Source organism: Zonotrichia albicollis, chromosome 21 (genome assembly GCF_047830755.1).
Source record: "Zonotrichia albicollis isolate bZonAlb1 chromosome 21, bZonAlb1.hap1, whole genome shotgun sequence".
Classification (NCBI taxonomy): domain Eukaryota; kingdom Metazoa; phylum Chordata; class Aves; order Passeriformes; family Passerellidae; genus Zonotrichia; species Zonotrichia albicollis.
Genome location: NC_133839.1, coordinates 5,443,182 through 5,466,644, shown reverse-complemented (window position 1 = coordinate 5,466,644; position 23,463 = coordinate 5,443,182). Strand labels below are relative to the sequence as shown.

At 43.6% G+C, this 23,463-nt stretch overlaps 1 long non-coding RNA gene across 2 annotated transcripts in view; it reads right to left on the bottom strand.

Moving 5' to 3' along the window:
• Positions 1–23,463, bottom strand: part of LOC141731374 (uncharacterized) — a 52,638-nt gene that overhangs the window by 13,222 nt on the left and 15,953 nt on the right. For both annotated transcript variants that reach the window (XR_012583425.1, XR_012583424.1), the window contains exons 2-3: positions 5,163–5,264; positions 3,226–3,364 (exon numbers count right to left, since the gene is read on the bottom strand). This is a non-coding gene — a long non-coding RNA (uncharacterized LOC141731374). The remainder of the gene's footprint in view (positions 1–3,225; positions 3,365–5,162; positions 5,265–23,463) is intronic.

Below are 23,463 nucleotides of genomic sequence, written 5' to 3'. Positions count from 1 at the left end.
TTTCCTCAGTTTTTCACAATACAAATGAGCACAGAAACAATGCCAAGCAGACACTCTTTAAGACATTTCATAAAAATAATTAAATGAATTGTTTTGAGCTGCTCAGAAGCTGCTTTTCAGCTCTTTGATGTGTTTCAGGTGGTTTTCTTCCCCTTGTCTGTCTGGGAAATGAGGAAGACTCTGCCAGGTGCTGGCCCAGGTACAGGGGAATAGAAAAAGGAAGATTTCTTTGGGACATATGTAAGATCCACATTGTGTGTGACTCAGCAGCTCGTGTCAAAATTTGGCCCATATCAAGAGGAACACAAAAGGCTGATCACAATGAGCAATAATCCAAAAATACACTGGCTAGAGGTGCATACTGTGGGTTTCTGAGCAAGGCATGAAAATTAGAGCTATGCAAGACAGTCACAGGGACAAAAATAGAGCCCATTCCAAGTGGAAGGTGCCTTTGAAATGTGGGATTTGCATTTTTTGGTGTGCATGCTTTCAACTCAAAAATAGCACCTTGGTTCAATAGAATGGGCAAAGTGTGAAGATAAACCCAAATATTATTTATTTTAATAATAATAAAAATCTGGAAGAAACCCAGGGGTATCATTTGTGCAAGATTTAACACAAAGGATTCTACTTTGCTTTGTTTTCCTTTAACAAATCTGTTGCTAATTCTAATCGCTCTAAGAGAACTACTCCCCTCCTTTCAGCAGTCCTTGCCTGGCTCCCACTTTCAACACTCCAGCACTTTCCAGGTTCTGCCTCAAATTAAAATATCTTCATGCTCCTGTGTTTATTCTGTTACCTGCCTCTAACAATATTTTCCAAGGTCTTTTAGGTGGCTGATGCACCATTAGGATACAAAGCTGATGCCTGAAATTCTCCCATTTTCCACATTTTGTGAAACAGCTCATTACCAAAGGGTGCTCCTATGGTGACATTTCTCTTGTGAGTTCTTCTCCCACTTTCTCCCAGACCATCAGAAAAATCTTGATTCCTTTTTGGTGCTTTAATACCTCTCACTCCTGGGCTCTTTTCTGCATGGAGGGGGTGAAACTGAATTTGCTCATAACTAGAAAAGGGAATTTGTTCCCATTGCTCTCGGGACCATTTCACTCATGTTACACCTTTTTACTGGACTCTGTCAGCCCAGTGACCTCTCCAGTCTTGGGTACAAATCAGACACAATAATTCTTAAAACAAATACCAGGAGAGCAGGGGAGGAAGGATACACAGACAATTCCTAAAGGTGACAACATCCATCACTTGTGCAGCTTTCTGGGACCCACATATTCCTTCACCTCTCATTAAAAATGAAATCCCTTCCAGAGTTTGGATTTGGTTCCACCCATGGGAATGTGTGGGGAGGCTGGGTTTGAACAGGATGAACAGCTCTGCTCTCTCCCCATTCCCCTTTGATTATCTCATTTCTTTGCAGAAATGGGGCCATTCTGGAGTATTTTGGAAGATAGCAGCTGCCACATTTCAGAGCTGAAAGGAAGCTCTGGCCAGGGAGATTTTCAGTGGAGACTGATTTTTGAAGAGACACGAGGTCATGACTGAAAGTTTGGCCACACGTGTAAAGCTCAGCCCATGAAGGCTCAGTGTGCTGGACAAACCTGACCTGGCTGTTAACTGATGAGGCTGCAAACCCATCCCCTTCTAAAATAAGAGATTTCAGGCCAATCAAAGGACACTGGTGCCAATTCCAAAGCTTGTTCAGCTCACTGCAGCCATTCCTTGCTATCGCAGACATCTTTTTATGAAAATTCCTTTCCTTAGGATTTTTTCTTCCTGAGAAGCTGAGAGGCATCAGGACCAAAATGTAAACAATGATTATCCGCTGCTGTGGAATGCAACAGGTGCATCTGTGATTGGTCTCATATGGATGTTTGGAATTAATGGCCAATCACTGTCAGCTGGCTCAGACTCTCTGTCTGAGCCACAAACCTTTGTTATTCATTCCTTTCTATTCTTAGCTTATCTTGCTTTCTGTGATGAAACCTTTCTTCTATTCTTTTAGGATAGTTTTATTGTAATATATATCATAAAATAATAAATCAAGCCTTCTGAAACATGGAGTCAGGTCCTCATATAGTCAGGTCCTCATATCTTCCCTCAGCCTGAGACCCCTGTCACACCTTGACAGCTCTAAAACATCCTCAGAGCTCTGGACAGAGATGAGAGAGGAGAGAAAGGGTTAAAAGAGCCCATGGGGCATCACTGATCAGTCCACAGCTGTCTTTTGCTCACACCTCCTTCCCATTTTCTCCTTCCCATGCTCCTGTGGGTATGGAAAATGCTCAAAAACAATGTGCTGACCACCCTAATATAGATGAAGGGGAGTATTCCCAAACTGCTACCTGCAAGGGTCCTTGCATTTCATTTAATAAGATTAGATCTCATCCATTGCTGCAGACAGAAATACTGCAGACAAGCTCAGTCCCATCCCATCCACAATGGAAAAGGCAGCCCAGAGAGCTGCTCTGGGAAGTATTTGTCCCATGGATGCTCTGAGAGCATCTCCAGTGACAATTTCTATAAAGCACCCCTGACCTGAACAGTCCCTGACCACCACTCCACAGAAACCTTCTCTCCACAGCCCATCAACAGAAAAATACATGTTTTAACACCTTTTTTAATGCTTTTATGGGTGACAAATTTCATGAGACAAGCAGAGGGAGGGTGTGGTGGTTGGGGCTCAAATATGAGCTAAGAGAAATGTCAGTGCCTATTTTTTACCTCTGCCTCAGACAAAGCACATGCCTCAGAGTGGCCATTCACACTTGTTATTTTTTCCCTTCTGCTGTTTTTGTGGCATTTTGGGAATGCATAGGTAAAAAGGTGAATTGCCATCACTTCCTACATTTCCAACCTCATCAATGAACCACTTGGACCTCAGGAAGTTCAGCTTTTCAATTTCCACTTCTGTGCAACCCTTGAGCAGTTCCGAAGATCAGGAAGCTCAGATGACCCTGCAGAGCTCTCTTTGTGACTCCATCTCTGATTTAATTGTCCATTCTGAGAAACTCTGTCCCAAAGGATCTCCAATATTTCAGTCACCAGACTCTCTAGGCCAAGGAGCAGTACTTAAATTCTAGAAGTGTGATAGGAATTATGGACTGGTTTTTGAAGTAATGAAAGATGTCCACTGATAAAGTGGAAATTAGAACTGGAGTTCATCTTGAATTGAGTTATCCAGAATAAACCCAAAGATAAAACCACACTTACCTCTGAGCCACCACAATTTTTCTCCCTCTTCCCTTCTCTCTTCCAACTTGACAGAATAGCAGAAAACCAAGATCAAGGAGAAACAAGCCACCACTACCCAACCTCGCTTCAGCAATGCCAGCCTTGGAAGTTTGTTGCACTGTCAGCAGGAAAAGCAATATCAAGCTTTGAAAAATTAATATGATGCTCACTTGCTGTCTAGTTCCTCCTCTGCTTGTCAATAATTCTGTTCATTCCACAAATATTAAACCTGTTTGCCAGAGCCCTTAATGTGACAAGAAGCTGATGGCTGAAAGAACGATTACTTTCAACTATACATCATATTTAATTTATTACATAACCTGATGTTATTGCTTTTATTGATGAACTGTACTGTGTAAAATGATTATTTGTTAAAGATTTCTCTGTAGTAAAGGAGAAAGGGAAAAAAAAAAGGAAGAAAAAGAGAAAAATCTTTACTGCTCCAGAAAGTCACTTGTAAATGCTTTTCTGAAAAGATTCAGGATGGGAGTTACTGTTATTACCTGAATTTTGGCTCTTTGCAGTGCAGAGCAGATGCACCTTCCTCCATCACTTAATTCAATCCCTCTCTGACACAGGGACAAGCAGCAGAGGAGCAGAGTGGGATGATGCATGTTGAACTCCTCCCTGCTCTGTGCCATTAAATCCAGCTACTTTTTTTTGGGCAGGAAAACCTAATTCCCACATCTAAGCTCGAGCAGGGTTTTCTCTTTTGTTCTCCTGTAATGTGAGGGGAGCTCATTGGTCTCTGTCATTGACACCCAGGGACTGCCACAAATGTTCTTCTGATGCTGCACATGGGCAAAATGAGAGATGAGATTCCTGCCTTGAGGAACATCTACCCTGATTTGGGAAGGTGGGGAAAAATGGTATTTGGTTTGTGCATATGAACAACAAAGGAGCAGAGATACATTAGAATTAGGGCTCACAAGGCAATTTAATTTCAATAAAGAGAACATTTCTTGGCTTCCACGCTGTCCCAAGGAGTGGTTGGTATTTTTATGGATGCTGAAGGAAGCAGCTATCTTGGGTGAGTACTGTGGATGCTGATGGTTGAATCACTGCATCATCCCCACTGCCTATTTGTTATTTTAGGATTCCAGTTCAGAGGCAAAAATGACAATGTGAGAAATGTCTCATTTGGACAAGTCAGCAGTGAGAGGTTGTGATCCTTCTCCAGTACTTCAGCGTCAATGCTGTTCTCCAGCACTTCAGCCCCTGGAGACAGGACACTGAATAACCCTCTAAGACTTCTACTGAACCTCTCTGCATCTTGGTTTCCTAATTCTAGACCCACAGACTGATAATAACCTAAACAAAACTGATCATGGCAGGAGACTGCAGAGGAACCAAGAGGACCTCCAACAGAGTATTTTAGTCCTGATATCCTCCTTTTCCAAAAATACATGGCTTTAATTTGTTACAGGGGGTTGGGGGGGAGTGAAGCTCACTCCATAAGAAAAATGATTTTAAAAAATCAAACCCCAAAGGAAATGCACCATTCAGTGTCAAGTTTTAGAAATTAATTATCTGCCAATTCCTGAAATCATTATATTAGCTGGAGTTTTATCTCTGGTTTCACTCAGGTGAAGCATTTTGTTCACACAGCATTTTGAACAGAAGGCATTTTGAAGCCTGCAAACTAAACAGAGATGTCCCTCCTGATTGAAAGGTGCTGTGCATTTCCATAATGCACTGGGAGAAATGCAGTCTCAGAAGGGTTCTTGGGATGGTTTGATACTGAAACAGATGTAATAAAGAATTCAACCTGCTGCTGAGAGACATTTCTATGGCAAATTGGTTATAAAAAATAACTAGTGATGGCACTGATATGAGAAGGAAGAATTAAAGATGCCTGGCTTTGGATGCATTTCTACTCCAGTGGAGGATCTCATTGCTGGGCTTTTCTAAAATACCTTTTTCCCCATTGAGTTTTTATTTTCAAGTCTTGGATCTCATGCTGCAGCTTCTGTGCTGACCAGGAACTTCTTCAGGGCTCTGATTCCATCCAGCTGAGTCTGAGTCCGAAAAACAGAAGCAAAAGATGAGATCACTTTCTTTGCAGTGTTTTGAGCCAAACTCTATTTCCCTGGGTGAAAGCAAATTTCAGGGGTAAAAAAACATCCAGAAATACAAACTCCAATGGTCTGCATTTCCCAGAAAGACTCAAATAATAGGAATGATTCAACTTTGCTGTTTCATTGCCTTCCTGACCCCTGCCATTCTCTGCCTTCCAGACGCCAACAAGATCTTAACCAGGATTCTGGGAAACACAAGAGACCTGCAGCCTCTGATCACATAAAAGGAATAGAACAGGGAAAAGAAAAGAGAAAGAGAGAAAGCAAGCTAGAATAAAGTAGATAAGCAAGAAAAAAAAAAAAAGTGAGCTACAGATTTTTAGGTGGCCCAGGGAATTTTGCTCAGTGCCAAGACATAGATGTTTATTTGAATAAGGATTTTCCTGCTCTGTCATGTGGGCACAATTTTGCTTCCTTCCCTTACCCTGGCTCCATTTTCTCTTTCTCTTTTCCCTTCCATTGCTCTTTACTAGCAAAAATGAGGCCTCCTGCTTTGCACAGACCTACTGAGCCATGCAGGCCACCACAGGGGATGCTTCCCAGGCAGCTTTGCCAAGCAGGCTTTGGACTGTGACTGGTTTTTCCCCAAATCACTGCTCTTGCTGGCAGCCCAGCCAGTCCCTCCCACACTCCTGCCTGTGCACAAATCCCTGCCTGGCACACCCATCCATCTTCTGAAGGACATGGGAGATGCCTCACTGACACCTGCTTTTCTTTTGTCACCTCCCCATCCCTCATTCCAGCCATCCAAACTGAGTCTCAGCAAATTAAAAAGAAAGCAGATATGGGAGGTGCAGGGGTTTTTTTTGGTTTTGTTGTCAAAACTCTCCCTTATCTCAGAGGAATTTACACAGGAGCTGGTTTCTCAATCTCTTTTTTATTCTTCCTCTGGTGACCTGCTCTGTGCTGGGGATGTGACACTGACCTCCAGCAGCAGAACTTTCAACTCTCCTTTTGCTCCCAGTGCTGTCCCTAAGTGCTCTGCAACTCATGGAAAACCCATTAATTCTGTCTGTGCCCTATCAGATGAAAACCTCCATTCAAGTAACATTTCAAATATCAGCTGCTTCACCTTAATATCTTTCTCAATAACATTTCTCCCAGCTCCACACTCACTCTCTGCTCCCCTGGGTGCTTCCCTTTACTGTGAGTATTGTTGATTCTTTAAGAACACACACTCTCTACTCCCTCTTTCTGCTGATATTCTCCACTGCAGCCTGCTCTTTTCTACCCCATGTCCTCTGTCTCTTGCCTTTATTTTATTCCTCTTCTATGAGGAGAAGCAGCAGCTCTTTTCTACATTTCTCAGTCCCAAATTTCAGCCCCAGTAGAGATTTGCTGTTACCAGAGAGTTCCCACTTGGGAAAGAATTTGTTCATTGAAACAGCATCCACAGAATTTGCTGGGCCATGGATGTGGAAGCACAAAAATCTTCCTGAGTAACCCTCAAGACCCATCCCAGCGATTCAACCACAACATCCCTGTTTCCACTGGACTGAGTTCCACTCTCTTAGGGCCAGATTTTAGCTCCAGAGAATAGGGAGGCTGTGAGGTGTTTCACACCCCACCAGCCTCCCTGACAGGCCTGAGCTGTGACTCCACAGCCTTTGTCACAAGGCTTTTGTGGGTGGAAGCTTTTTTCTGTATCCAGTGAGCCCCAAAAGTTATGGATGCAGCATGGGGACCGTGACTCAGTGCATCCTCCCCTTCCTCAGCCAACACCTTCCTGATTTGGAACAGCAGAGCTTGGATGTAGGTTCAGCGTCAGTGGGCACAGGCTTGTGTAGGAGACAAAAAGGGCTGACAAACACCTGATGCCATCAAAAATTCTCTTCTGACATCATTGAGGACCTTCCAGCCTCTGCCCAGAGGCAGAAATTATCCTGGACTTTGCCATAGCTTCTCCTTTCTGTGTTAACACTTTTTGAAGTGCTCCTCTTAACTTGTCCATTCCCTTAATCCTTCTCCCCTCTCCTTGTCTGGGAGAGCTCTGTGTCCCTGGGGTGCAGGAGGCTGAGGGACAGCCAGGGACACAGGGAGAAGTGGGCAGGAACACATGGTGATAACCCATAAAAACCATCTCTCACACAGGAAATCTGTGTGTTTACCCAGGGAAAAATTGTGGGAAATGAGCTGGGAGAAACCAAATAGCCCAGGGATGGAAGGGCTAGATCTGAGTGAGATCCTGCCCTTTCTGCAGGGCATGGGGAGCACCCTTGGCCTCATGGCAGTGTCTGAGGGGGGATAAGGACACCTGGAGCCACCCTGGGGACCTAAGCAGTGACAAAGAGTGTGGCAGCAGCTCTCTGGCCACAGAGAGAAACAGACACAACTTTCCCAGGCATTGACCTGGGCAAGGCTGTGAGAAGATCAAAGACTGAGAAACAATTCTTATCTTAACCTGCTCCACCTGTGGTTGTGTATATGTGGAATGTGCTATGGAGATTTGTTTACCAAAGGATGATTTCTTAATTAGCCAATGATGATGGTGTGTTAGTTGAAGGACAAATTAGGAAAAACTATATTGGACTGTCTGTAAGGGTGAAGGGTTTCTTAATGTTCTTAATGGGTTTCTAAAGTATAGTATAATAAAGTGATGGATCAGCCTTCTGGAATCATGGAGTCAATGCTAATTATTATCTGGCTGAGGACACCTGCTATGAGAAAACAGGGTGACTTCAAAGCTGCTGCTGAAGAGATCACTCAGCTCTCATTCTGATCCAGCCATGACCCCACAACCAGGCACCACACCAGACCTTTGGCTCCATTCACATGCACAGGTTGCTCTTACTCCACACAGGCTCAGAGCACACCCCACACTGATTCTCAGCTGATGCTCCTCCAGTCCAACCAGCACAGCTTCCAATCCCCACTGATTGCATGTCACATTCACATTCTCTGAAAAAATCCCTTCGCCCAGGGTTTTTCTCCTGGGAAGCTGAGAAGCCTCTGAGAAAAGGAAAACAATTCTTATCTCATTTGCTTCTCCTGTGTTGTGCTCATCTGGAATGTGTTTGGAGATTGTTTACCCACAGGTGATTGTTCCATTGCGTTCTGCTGGGAGTTGTTTTCACTCTTTGGCCAATCAGGGCCCAGCTGTGTCAGGACTCTGGAAAGAGCCAGGAGTTTTCATTATTATCCTTTTAGCCTTCTGTAAGTATCCTTTCTGTGTTCTTTAGTTTAGTATAGTATACTATTCTTCAACATAATATAGTATAATAATGTAAAGTATAATAAATTAGCCTTCTGATAAGATAGAGTCCTCATCATAATTTCTGCCTTCATCGGGGCACCCTGCATTTACAATAATTCCACACATTTTAGCATTTGGTGCAGCCAAGAATTAACTCACAGCTAATTTTTTTTTTTTGGGCGACTGAGGCAAGGGAATTTGGTAGGGTAGAATTGTCTTAATGTGGTCTGAAATATTCAAGAGGAACAGACACAAATCTCTGCATATATTTCCTTCAGTGCATTTGGGGAGAGGCTGCCCACAGAGAGAAGTAATGCTCCATATGGATTTCAACCTGTGCAAGGTGGAATGGACTCAGCTGAGTAGTTTGCAATACATAATTTATCAGAGGAGTTTATCTTCCATTTTTGCTCATCGTTTCCTCAGATTGTTGTGGAGTTTTGTGATTTTTTTCCCACAGCCCTTCATTATTCAAGCACAGTTGGGGATTTTACATATATATATATAAATATATGTATAGATAAAATCTCTAAAGATTCCTCTGAAGAGGTTTTAGTTGTTTCAGTAGTAATGGTGAGTTGAATTGTGTGTCCCTGGTCTTATTATTCACAATAGGAAGAAGTTGCAATAACCACTGAATAGCCATGCACATTAATTTTGGAATTCATGTTCATCTGGAAGAATTCTGTGGGATGAATGTTTATTGCTTTTGTTGTTATTACTGTTTATTTTATAATAGCAGGAGGAGCTCCATTGTCCTTGGTCTCCTGGTGGACACCAAGGGGTGCAAGACAACTGAAGGAATTTCATTATATATTTGGAGGATGCATTTATACCAACGTTACCATTATATTCTTTCTGTCTAATATTTTTTCCTGAACTGAATACTTAATTCTTCTTCAAGGACCAGCTTTAGCATATGCAGGGCCCTGTGTGAAATCAACACAGCATAATCAGAGAGGAAAATTATATGGAGGGGAGAAATGGAGGCTGGAATTATGAAAACTATATATAAAAAAATCCAGGCCCATGCTGACTCCTTTCTCCTTCCAGCCATTTATCTAGACCTGGGCGAGCAGTACAAATAAAGAGCAAATTAGTTGGATTTGCACCATTACGAAGTAATCTTAAAAGAATTTATTTTACAATTTCCTAATCATTCCATCATTAGTTTCTCAGTCCACAGCCAGATTGTGCAATGTGCTTTCACATGGGTTTTAAATTTAAAAGAGGTAGAAGGACCTTTCACAGTAAAACTGCTTCCAGAGGGTGGTGATGGCCTAAAGTGGGGTGTTTTAGGGGGAAGGATAGCACCTTAAACCTATTTTACCTTGTCTATCACTTCTCAGTGAATCAGGACACAGGAAAATCTTTCTCTGTGTTTCTCCTAAAGCCAAATCCTCTGATTTAGACCATTTTTAAACCAGGGACTAAAATGCTGTCCCTCTTCAAAGCAATGGCAAAACTCAGAAAAGTCAATCTCCTAATGATGTCTACATTTTTGAAAGGGAAAAAAACAAAAAAGAAAAACAGGAAGGGAAGGCAGAAGGAGTACCTGTGATGTCCAAGAATAAAGAACCTGCAGACTGGAAATGAAGCCCCCTTTAAATGAAAGCTGGAGTCCCCAAAATCTAAAGGCATCCTGCTTAATTAGGCTTTCCTGCAAAACACAGGCAACAAATGCTATTGTGAGGCAGCTCCTGGGGTTTATTTCCTTGTTTATTTGTCTGTTTGTTTCTGAGCAGCCAAAAAAAACTTCTCCAGGGACCAGTTTGATTCCTTTCTGCAGTCTGGGCTGGAATATTGATCCCAGAGAAGAGATGGGTGTTTTGTGTCTGTGTGCTGGAGGAGGGATGTGAGTTTTGTGTATGGGAGCTTTGTGCGTGCGAGGACGTGCAAGCTTGTAGGAATGCAGAGCTCGTGAGAAAGGCTTGGAATTCACCTGACAGCCCCAGAATCCACCTGACAGCCCCATTCCCTCCCACAGCAGCTCTTCTCCTCCTTTCTCCAAACCCAAGCTCAGAGGAAGTCATGTATTGCCATTGCTTCAAAACCCAGCTCTAATTTTCTGGCTAATGAAAGACGTATTGACAAAAGTTGACATTAAGCGGAACTAATTACACTGTAACTGCTGAATAACTAAGAAATAACTACCCTGTAATTTATGGTGCAGCGTGGCCTCGGTGCAGCAGCTCTCAGAGCTGCTCTCTCTGTGCTCAGCTCACTGGTGCATGAGCTGCAGAACTTCTCCCCTGCCAGGAGGATCCTCTGGATGTGAAGCTGCAAACACTTGGCCATGATTAGAGCACAAACCCTGCCAGGCTTCCCACAGCCCTCCTGAGCAATGGGATACGTGACTGCCCCCAACTTCTTCCATTTCCCACTTGTTCTCACTTCTATATTAGAATATTAATGTTATTCTCTCACATATCCATATCCCATCCAGTATTGCAGTGCTGAACTGTGTTTCAGTAATATCAAAATGAAGCACTTCAGTGTTGTATTTGCTGGGAAATGCCCAAATGAAGGCAGGAATGATGAATCAGACTCCGTGTTCTCAGAAGGGTAATTTATTACTTTATAATACTATATTATATTAAATACTATACTAAACTAAAGAATACAGAAAGGATACTTACTCAATGCTAAAAAGATAAAATAAAAACTCCTGACTCTTACCCGAATCCCGACACAGCTTGGCCCTGATTGGCCAAAGAGTGAAAACAACTCCCAGCAGAATCCAATGGAACAATCACCTGTGGGTAAACAATCTCCAAACACATTCCACAGGAGCACAACACAGGAGAAGCAAATGAGATAAGAATTGCTTTCCTTTTTGTCAGAGGCTTGTCAGCTTCGCAGGAGGAAAACCCTGGGTGAAAGGATTTTTTCAGAGAATGTGAATGCCACACTTCAGGAGGTGGTGGCATAACTTCTTGTCTTGGTTTAAAGACAAATTTTAGGAGAAAACACCCTGAAATGAGTGTTTCCTTTAAAGAGAAGGGCTTTGATAAACCTTTTTGCCAATGAGAGAAATGAATACCAATGGGTGATAGTGAAAAAAAAAATTGTTAAGCAAAAAAAAAAGGGTGCCCACAAGGCACAGATAAAGGTTGAATAAATGTTAGATATTGAAATTTTAAAACCTTAACCTCCCCACCAGGCTTTTCAGGGCCAGGGGACAGAGATGGCAGCTCTCCCTTTTGTCTCAGGGAGGGGAAGGCACAGGAGATCACCTGCCTGGTTTTCATCCAAAGCCCTAATCCCTAATCTGGGATGCCCTCTCTCACAAGGAGTCCACGCCACCTCCTGCACCAGCCCCATTGTGGATACCAAGGGATGGGATATATGAAAGGGCTGGTGCCTGCTGTAATTGTGGCACCAAACTCGTTCCTCTGCTCAAATAATTTGTTGAAAGAGGCATTAACCATGAGCTGGGAGCAGGGGAAGGCAAGATTCCTTGTTTTCACAAGCAGGATGGGGTGCTCCAAGAGACAACTAGAATCTCTCCCATACATCACTGTCACACAGCAATATCAGCATCCCGCTCAGAAGATAAGTTTAAATGTGCCCTGTTCCATCTGATCAAACTCAGAATTTCTTAGACTTCATCATTAAAGTTGATGAGAAAACAGGCATTTGGCCTCCAGAGAAATCTGGCAGCTAAACTTTCATTTATGTCTCAGATAGGACCAAATCAGGAAATGCGGGCTTGAAATATTTCTGCTCAGAAGTGTCTTGGGGTGATTTTATGATGATACTTTATTCCCTAATCATCTGCTTTATGCCCAGAAATGTCTGCTATGGTTTTAAGATAGACTCGGGGGTGGGACGAAAGATTTGAGCTCCTGCACAGCTTGGTTCAAACCCTTTCTGACTTCAGTGCCTACTCCGGGCAAGGTGGACAAGGTCATTACATTATTTCTTTTGTTGGATTTCTTGCTTTTTTGCTTGCTTAGGTAAGAAGCTTTTTTTTTTTTTTTTCTTTCTTTCCCCACCTTTTAACCTGGACTCCAGCAGAGATCCTTCAGTTGTTTCTTGGGGTTTTTTTCCCATGAACACTTTCTGCTTGGGTTTTGGGGTTATTTTTCCCTCTGCACCAGATGATCTGGCCCCAGGGGAGGCTGAGCCAGCACAAGACAGGACACCAAAACCCAAACCAGCTTCACCTGCTCTGAGGAGGGGACAAATGCCAGAAAGGTTCCCATCTATTCTGCCTGGCAGGTGAACTCCCATGCTTCCCCTTCCCTGAGACAAAAGGGACAAAATCTGCCATCTCTGCCCCCTGGGGGAATGGGGGTTAATGTTTTGAAATTTCAATATCTATAATTTATTCAATACTTATCTATGCCTTGTGGGCACCCTTGTTTTTTGCTTAGCAAACATTTTTTGGATTTTTTTTTTCACCATCCCCTATTTGTAATAATTTCTCTCATTGGCAAATAAGTTTATCAAAGCCCTTCTCTTTAGAGGAAACACTCATTCCAGTGTTTCCTCTCATCTCATCTCATGAGAAAATCACTCATTTTCTCCTAAAATTTGTCTTTAAACCAAGACAAAAAGTTATGCCACCACCTCCTGAAGTGCTTCATTTTGATATTACTGAAACACAGTTTAGCACTGCAATACTGGATGGGATATGGATATGTGAGAGAATAACATTAAGATTCTAATATAGAAGTGAAAACAAGTGGGAAATGGAGCAGGAAAAAGTTGAAATAATAAAAATTTAAAATCCATTCTGATTTCAAATTGATTCAATATTTTGCCTTTGAAATGTCATTGGAATTAGAGCACTCTAATGAAGCATTCACAATTTTACCTATTACCTAAAGAAGAACAGCTTTTTCCCAGGGGAGAAATGTTCCGTAGACCAATTTACAACTGAGTGCAAACCACAAAATTTTTGGCTTGGAAACTCTTCAGTGCAGAAGGCAGAACTTTGTGCTTTGGTGGTACAGCTCCAAGCACAGCAGGACAGATCTCCAGGCACCCCCTCTACTGAAAGCACAAATAATAGAGCTGTTGGTCAGGAGATTTCCTGATGAGCCCCAGAGGAAGTTATAGTGTGCATAAGAAAACCAGAGAATTTGGAGGTAATGAGAGAAGGGAGAGAGAAAAAAATCACTCTGTGTTGGAGACAGGAAGACAGGCAGAGAAAAGAGAGTGAGATTGCAAAGATAGACAGGTGGGGAGAAAGGGAGAGAGGTGCAATTCAGCTCCTGCTCCTGCCTGATTCGTTCCACCTCCATTATCATGCACCAGAACAACTCATTCTTCTTTTTTTTACCAGAAAGCGTAATAATGTTCCACAGGTGAAGGAGTTATCTCAGCTTTTCTCTTTTCCAGCAAAGCTAACACTCAGTACATGAAATAAAGGTTATCTTGAAAAATAGACGCTGCAACTGGCATACAAAGGAACCCTTTCCTGTGACAAGGGAGTCTTTTCTGAAGGGGTCTGTTAGGTTTTGTGCTCACAAGAAAAAGGGGAAGAAAATGGATTCGACTGCTTAGTCCCCCTGCCAGGTTGCCAAATTGACTTTTGAACAGGAGCTGGGAGACTCTTTCCCATGGCATGAAGAGCAGGTTGCCCCTAGGGGGATGGCAAGCATGGGGATGAGGAGGAAGGCAATGCTGCTGGCCATGCAGGGGATTAGGACAAAACTCACCTTTCACATCTCTCCCAAACCCATGAGGTCAGGGATGGTGTGAAAAGCAAAGCATCCGAGTGCAGTCTCCAGTGCACAATAAGGAGAAGGAAAAGACAAATCTCCCTTGGGCTGTGTGTCAGGATGACTGAAGCACAGCACACAGCTGCCCATGCTGAGGGTGGTGAGTGCACAGCTGTGTGCTTAGCACCTCTGTGTGCTCAGCATCCCTGCGTGCTCAGCACCTCTGTGTGCCCAGATGTGTGTTCAGCACTTCTATGTGCCCAGATGTGTGTTCAGCACTTCTATGTGCCCAGATATGTGTTCAGCATCATCCCTGTGTGCTCAGCATTCCTGTGTGCACTCAGCACCTCTGTGTGCTCAGCATCCCTATGTTCTCAGCACCTCTGTATGCCCAGATGTGTGTTCAGCATCATCCCTGTGTGCTCAGCATTCCTGTGCCACTGCCTCCACACATCTCCTGCTCCTCCCTGCCCCTGGCATCCAGCCTGGCATGGCCACACCTGCAGAAGTGGGAGTTTGTTCACTGCCATTACTGAAACAACCACATAATGAGTGTTTTGACACATTCCCTGTGAGGAAAAAATCCCTGATCTGTTAAAACAAACCCTAACAGGGTCTGCGAAGAGAGATCATTAAAATCCTCACTTAAATGACTGAATAAAAGATCTGGCTTTGACACTAAATATTTCCTTTAATATTTCTATCATTTTTCAAAGGGCACCCAGCTCATGCCAAGGCCTTCCATGGCAGAGAATCAGCTGCCTCTGCTCTATTCTGACTCTGCTCTTCAAAATTCAGCTACTTTCCTTTAACAGGTTTTCCCCTTCGCCTCTCATTGCTTTTACATGTCATTGTTTCAGTAATTTTGCCTTCAGTAATTCTGCACTTAGAGGGTCTCATGTCTTCTGTCCTCACATCTCCCCTTCCTTTTCTCCATGGTGACTGGGTCATCTCTTTATAGCACCAGAACTGAGTGCATAAATCCAAATTTAGGTGTTTTAACCACAGATGGTGGCTGTGCTGATGGACTTTGCTGTCTCCAAGGATTCCTTCCAGCTTTGCCTCCTGGAATGGCTGAGGTTTCCATTCTAGGAGCTGACTCCCCCCTGCACTCACACACCTTTCCTTTCCTCTACAGACAACAACATAACTGCTGAAAAGAAGATTTTAGATATATTTACTTTTTCAGGAAAGGCAGTGTGAACTCCTACACTTTGCCTCGTGCCCTGACAATCAGTAAATAACACACTAAGCCATGCAGAGGGTTCCACAGGACACAGCTCCGTGGTGGCTCCTTGAAATGTCATTGTGATGATGAGGATGAGCAGGGACAGCTTCTGGGCATCCTCACCAGGGATCTCAGGTGTATTTAGTATTCAGCAGGAATAGATCTGGATGTGTTCATCCCTAATTTTCTTGCAGCAGCTGCCTGTCACTTTTATGTTCTTGGGTACCTACAAAAGCCCTTACAGAAGGGATGTATTTATTTAACTAGCAGCTCCTGTCATTGTGATCAGCACTGGGGTGAAATATGGCTTTTTTATACTCACTGAATTTTGTTTTCTTTTTAAATAATTGACAATAATTTTGTGAAGATCCAGAAGTTTGTCTTTCCTTACATCAAATGGTTGGAAGTGTCTGGGTAGCTCTTAATGCTCACTGAAACCCTTGAAGTGCTGACATAACTCAGAGTGATGTCACACGCCTTGGGCTCAGCTGTGCAACTTAGTCAGTCAAATTTTCCCTTGTTTTGAAGGCACTGGACACCAGTGTGGATGATGGTGACACACTGTCATTCTGGGATTAGGAAATGAGGCTCTTTATAAATCCTCCTTCCGCCTCTCTGAGGATCCCTTCCCATTGTCTGCAGCGAGCCACAGTTCAAAGACTGTCAGAGCACATAAACATGACACAGTAACTGAGAACATCAAAGAGTATTATGTTTTCCATACATAAAGAGTGACAAGCTGCCTAACACTTTATATTAAAAATTCAGACAAAAAACAATTCAAGAAAAATCAAAGCCAAGTCTCCAAGAGAGAGTCAGACACCACACGTTTGTTACATGCTCTTATCTTTTTGCCTTGCAAAATGTCCTTTAAACTCTGCTCCTAAAAATATATACCTAAAATCTTCTTTTCAGCAGTTATGTCGTTGTCTGTAGAGGAAAGGAAAGGTGTGTGAGTGCGGGGGGGAGTCAGCTCCTAGAATGGAAACCTCAGCCATTCCAGGAGGCAAAGCTGGAAGGAATCCTTGGAAACAGCAAAGTCCATCAGCACAGCCACCATCTATGGTTAAAACACCTAAATTTGGATTTATGGACTCAGTTCTGGTGCTGTAAAGAGGTGATCCAGGCACTGTGGAGAAAAGAAAGGAGAGACGTGAGGACAGAAGACATGAGACCCTCTAAGTGGCAAAATTACTGACGGCAAAACTACTGAATCAGTGACATGTAAACCCATGTGAGGTAAAGAGGAAAACCTGTTGGGGAAAGGTAGCTGAATTTTGAAGAGCAGAGTCAGAATAGAGCAGAGGCAGCTGATTCTCTGCCATGGAAGGCCTTGGCATGAGCTGGGTACCCTTTGAAAAATGACGGAAATAATAAAGGAAATGTTTAGTGTCAAAGAATTGAAAATCACAGTGAATTAGGATCAAATTCAGTGAGGAGGTTTGGACCAAAAAAAAAAAAAGGAACAGAAAGAATTTTTAAAATCTTTAAACATTTCAGAACTTTCTCAAAAGATTTCTAAGTGTTTTATACTAAGCTTTTCTTTGTTTCGCATCAGCATTTTCATTTTAAAATCAGCTTAAAGTAAAACTAGGTGAAGAGGTTAAATAACTTTCAGAAGAGACCTTCAGATCTTAAGCAAATGCAGTGCTCCAGATTAAACATGGGCTAACACTTTTCTTTAAATTCTTTCTTTTCCTTTCATTCCCCTTTCAAATATATTTTCAAACTCTAAATGATTTGAAGTGCATTTTGTCCTTTGACACTTTTCTTTAGCTTCTTTTGCAAATATATATTTTAAAAAATGTTCTTAACTCTTATCACTGATAACTGCTGGAAAAACAAAGAATACCAGCTGTTGTTTGCACAGTGTTTGAAAGGGCTTCAATAACACTGTTAACAAAATGGCCAAAGGGACTGGGGGAACACTCAAGGACAAATTCCTGCACGAGCTTCCACTGGAGTATTGAAAGTGGTTCATCACACTCCTCAATTCCCTCCCTCCTCTGCACATCCTCCTTCCCAATCCCTTAAATGCCAACACATTTTAATAGCTCCTGCTGCCTCTCTAGGAGAGAAATGCAGCCCCAGGTAATTCAGAACAGAAACCCAGGTCATTCTGTGCTCAAAATGACCACCTGGTGATGGCCTCGAGCCTCCTCCTTGTGCAGCTTCTCCTGCCTCAGAATCCAGAGATTATTGGGTTTGCTCATGCTTTGTGCCTGGAAAATCGGGGCCTTTTGGGGAGCAACCAAAGCCTGTGCACAGAATATCCCCAGCTAATCAAACCAGAGGCAACTGAACTGTGATTGGAACTGATTTGAGGTTTTTAGGGTTTTTTTGATTTTTTTTTCTTCTGGGGATGGTGTTCTCTCTGTTCCTATTTACAAGCCAGGGGTTATTTGAAGTGGGTTATTTATTTATTTATGCACTTCTATTATCACAAGAACCAAATTGCAACCTTCGAGAAAGAAAAAAAATGTGTTTGTGAAGGGCGGCAGTGGTTGTGGGGGGGAGCCAACAAATTAAAGTCAGAGAAAGGGGGCTACATCTTTATCAAAAGACAACATCAAATTAATTTCTGTCTGGTCTCAGGAACTCATGTAAAATTTATAGGCTGTTTGTTAATTTTGCTGTAGCGCCAGCAGCGCGGGGTGTTTGTGATGCAGAGGAAGGGCTGGGGTGGGCAGAGCAGGAGCAGCAGCCCTGGCTGGGCTGGCAGGGATATCCCTGCATGGAATGACCTTGCTCATGTGCTGGGATCAGAGTGGGAAGGCAGCAGGATGGATGGATGGCTTTGGATGGGCCCTGCTCCCTCCCTCAGCCTGCCTGCTTAACATTCCAGTGCTGTGCTCAGCTCTGGGAGCAAGGCTGCCCTTTCAACACCGGCACAATGACTCCTCTTACATAACCCAACAGCCAATTCAGCAGGCTCGCAACTCAAAAGAATTAGTTTTGTATGAACACACCTTCTTTGCCCTTTCCCCACCCTCCTCTCCCATCTTCTTTGCTTTTTGTTGGTTCTGGAGCACGTCCATGGAAGTGTCTGAGGCGTTTGTGCCTTTTCCATTATCTCAGCAGGACAAGGGGCCACAGTCAAGGCAGCTGCAAAAAACCAGGGAGGTCTCCCCAGTGACTTAAGTGAGGTGAGAGAGCACACTCCCCACCAATGCTTTACAATGGCAAGGTCGTTTTTGTTTTGTTCTCCAAAATCTCTGCTGGAATTGGAGATCTGCAGCTTTCAGGAGCTCTTCTGGCTTTGCTAAACCCCATGTTCCTGCTGGAACCAGGCTGTGCCACAGGGAGCATCACTGGGGGCCTCACCAGTGGCATATTGTGATGTCTGACCCAGCAGAAATGACCCCAGATATTCAAGGGTTCCACTATCACGTGTGCCTGGTTTCTTAGCAAAGGTCAGGAGTTCCCCGGCAATGTTTGCAAACAGAAGCCTAACACCACATTAGCAGCAAAAAAAAATAAACAAACAGAACTGATGGAATCAGGTGAATTTCATTTTCATTTCAAACTTTCCAGCTCTTAAAGAAACCTCAAGCATCTGGGTCTTCATTTTGAAGACATAAACTGGCACTACTGCAAAACTTCCCAGCTGAATGAGAATGCATCACTTTAAAACAGACCTCTAACACCGATGTAAAGATTCTCACTTCCCCTGTCAGCTGTCCTAACATTTGAAAAGCCTTGCTAAGCAGGTATGGGATTTGTTTTTTCTTTCCTTTTCTCCCTCCCTTTTGCAGTTTCAGAGTGTATAACCTCAGGATGCTGATCTGGAGATGGATGTTCCCAGTCCCATAATCTTATTTCCATTTTCCCATTTATTTCCCATCTTAAAAACAAGTGAACTAAACCTGTCCTACAGATGTACTGAAAATGATCAAACCAACTGAAGACTGACATTAGATTCATATTCTAGAAAATATTAAGAAATCACCCACTGCTCCCCACTAGACCAGAGATTTTACACCAATTTCTAACAAGATATTTCACCATTAGAGAGAAGGAAAATGCCAGTGTGGGGTTCAGTGTGGTCCTTCTCCACTCCCTCCTGTCAGGAGTGGTGCATCCTCATCCTCACAGAGCCTGGGCAGGGGAGGAAGAGCATTCCTGCCAGCCAGGGGTGATTTTCTCCCTCCACAGCCATGGAGGGGAACACTGTGCTTCATAAACACACTTCAAAGATGCCACACCATTAAAAATACATGGACATCATGTGGATCTAAGCTAAATACATATGGCCTTTGATTGCTTGGCATTTCCAATTCATACAGGAACATTACTGCTTTGCATTATTGATGATCACAAGCGTTTCACTGCCTCAGACTGAGGACACCTCTTCCCCTTCTCCCTTCCTCGCATGCAGCACCCTTTGCTGGAGAGGGAGCAGTTTAATTAAGCCGTGATTAACGCCTCACACACGCCTGGCTGTCACTGATGGAGCTCTGGGAATGGCACCGCTGTGAGCTGAGCACCGTGCTGGAGCAGGGAATGTCCCCTCCGGGTGTCTCAGCTGCTCCCCAGCAGTGCCAGCACATCTGGCCAGCTGTGTGCGCCCGGAGGGTGCCCTGGCACAGCTGAGCTGCTCCCCAGCTCCAGCCAGGTAAGTGGGATTCCTCTGGGACAGCAGGGATGGGGAGTGTTATAGATATGTATTGTAATATTGGCTTTTTGCAAATATTAAAATAGATTTTATATATGTGGTGTTAAAGTGTAAAGATATGACCATGGTCACAGGGGACTTATATTGAGGGAAGAGACCAGCGTCTGACTCCATGTTTCAGAAGGCTGATTTATTATTTTATGATATATATTACATTAAAACTATACTAAAAGAATAGAAGCAAAGGGTTTCATCCGAAGGCTAGCTAAGAATAGAATAAGAAGGAATGATAACAAAGGCATCTGTCCCAGACTCTCTGTCTGAGCCAGCTGACTTTGATTGGCCATCAATTAGAAACATCCAACACGGGCCAATTACAGATGCACCTGTTGCATTCCACAGCAGCAGATAACCATTGTTTGCATTTTGTTCCTGAGGCCTCCCAGCTTCTCAGGAGGAAAAATCCTAAGAAAAGGATTTTTCATAAAAGATGTCTGCGACATAAAGATATAGTTTTTGTTTCTGTTGTTAATTAAGCTTAGTGAAATAGCTTTTATTAAAATGCCTGCTTGGATGGGATAACATCCAATGAACACAGGATGAGGACACCTGTACAGATCTGCCAACCATCAGCACTCACTGTCTGAAGAGAGTGTGGAGCAAAGCCCAAAATGAAGATGATGATAAAAGCAGACTAAAACCACAACCAAGGAATACACATACTCTAAAAAGGCAGACCTGAGGAGGGGCCATGTAAAAATATGTAAAATAGGTTGGGGAAAAGTTTACTATGCATCAGAATCTATGGATATGCAACAGGCTGATGTAATTAAAAGGTATTTGAGGGGTATCCCTGAAGGTGACAGGGGGTCTTGGTTCAGTGCCAAGATGCACCTGGTCATAATAACCTTTGCTCCACGTCTGTTACTGTTCTTTATTAAACTTTTTACATTTTCACAGGAGAGTGAACGTGTTTTTCACAGGAGTGGGCAAAGTGAGCCATTGGTTCAGCTTGGAAGGGTTTGAGGCTGCAGGGATGGGCTGGGCACAGGCTGCTGGCTCAGCCTGGGAGGGAGCAATGAGAAAACACTCTATGCTCAGGTCATGCTGGGGTTGGAACCTCTGTCCCTGTGGGACATCGTCTGCTGGGCTCTCCCACACCACTCACCTGGGCTAAACCCATCCCTCCTTTCTATTTACTCTGGGAAATTCAGGAATCTTCCCTGCTCTCTCTCTGGGCTCTCTGTCCACTCACTGCTCTGCTTCCTGGCCAAAAGCACAGCTGGACTCTGAGTGTTGGATGTCCCCTTCACACTGGACATGTCACCCTGATGCTGTGCTGGCACCACATGCAGCCCTGGCTGCTTTGGGGAAATTCTACACAAATGCTGCTGTCTCTCTGGCTGTTGTTTTAGTAACAGCTCCTCACTGACTCAGTTATACTCCCCCTTTTATTCTTTTAAAAAGGAATTATCCAGAAGCAAGAATTTGGGAAGAGGAGCAGAATATTTAGAAGAAAAAAAAAAAAAAAGGAAAATCATTACAGCTGAGAAACAGCTCTTGAAACTTATTAGCTCATGACTCATCTCTCTGAAAGGAGCTAATACCTTAATTTCATATTTCTCTGCTCAAATGGAGACCAAAGCATAAACTGAAATGAAACTTTACACTAATGGCTTCTTAATTACACCCATCTAAAAGCAATTACCTGAGGTTTAACAGATACAAAGTTAGGGTTGACACGGTCAGTAGAAGGGAATGGTGCAGCAGTGTCTGGAAGAGATGGGCTGTGGGAAAGTGGAGCTGGAAGATGCCATGGCCAGGCTGCTTCTGCTTCCTCCTCTCTTGCCCTAATGCAGCCTAGCCCTTGCTGCTGTGCAATCTCCCTCTGAGAGAATGTGAGCACCAGACAGGTACCACAGTGAGGGATATTCCTCAGGAATGCACTTGCAGGGCTTTTGCAGTGCTGGGGTAAAAATTCCTTGTTGGGGAAGATGAAACAGGAAAGCCTTATAAATATGATTGTCTGGCAAAAGATTTTGAGAATATAGAAACTATGAGAGAGATTGAAATGAAAGCAAGCTTTGAGATACCTCAGTCACTGAACAACTGGAAAACAATGATGTGGCCAGCTGAAGGTAATCACTTTTTGATGGAACAACACCCTCTGCTTGCAGACAGGCCCAAGGGTCAGAGCAGACCCCACTAGCTTGGCAGAAGGGGCCCAAAGAGGAGTTTTTAGGGTTTAAAAATCTCTTACCCTCTTACTCTCTCCCCCTCTCTTCTCTCAGGCCTACTCTGAGCTGTGTTTGGCAGCTCCCAGCAGGGCCCTGCACTCAGGCCCTTTGCAATAAACCCCACATTCCAGACCTGGCTGCAGAGATCTCTCATTTCCCTCCATCCCCACCCTCCTACCCCCATCAATCCTACAATTCCTATCATAAAACTCTAGAGTGGAGGACTTGGCAAATGTGGAACCAATAATATTTCCCTGTAGGAAGGCACATCTGCATCCCAGCTCCTGCCTGGTAATGCTTCTTCCTTCCACCTTTCCACCTGCAAGAGGAGAACCATTCCTACCAGTCCCAGGGCGCATTTTAAGAATTTCTCAATACTTATTGAAGGTTTTGAAATTATCCACACTAAGTTACCACAGGAGACCAAGGTGGTGTCACTGCAGTTATTATAAGCACTATTATTACTGCTACTGTGAGTAGATTTCAGGAATGTTTTGCTCACGGTTTAATGATTTAGCTCTAATAAAGGGACTTCAGCAAAGCAGTGGAGTCCAGGTCACCACAGCAGTGTAGGTTTTCCTGTGCAATATCTGGGAGGAATTATCTTCCAGGAGTGGGGTTGAGAACATGGTGCTAGCATGGTGTGAGCTAGCAAAGTCATGGAGGTGAATTTGAATCCAAATTCTCTCTAGAGCTTTACTCTGAGCAGCAAGGAAACAGCTCCCTCCACTCTCAAAAAGATCCTGCACTGGTTGGTTTCTTTGTGAGGAAATCAAATTTTGGGAGGAATAGCCACTGCTTGAAAGACTCCCCAAGCCCAGCCAGCCCCACCTCATTTTGTGGATCCTTCCACCATATCTGCACCACTGAACGAGATAACACAATTATTGGCTAATTAGAATCATCAGAAAGCGTTCTGCAATGGCAGGCTTTTAATTGACATCCCCATTAACAGATAATGATCAGGCTCTGCCTCCTGCCAGGACGACCCTCACTCCTCTTCCCCCCTGAGACAAGTGGTTGACCTGAAAATGGAACAGCACAGCTGTCCTGAGCTCATTCATGGCTAAAACATCTCCCTGGCTGGGTAGGGAAACAACAAACTGAGACTGAGAGAAGGGAAAGAGAAGGAAAAGAAAAGGAAAAGAGAAGGAAAAGAGAAGGTTCCTCTTTGCCTGCCCAGGCAAGTAAGAG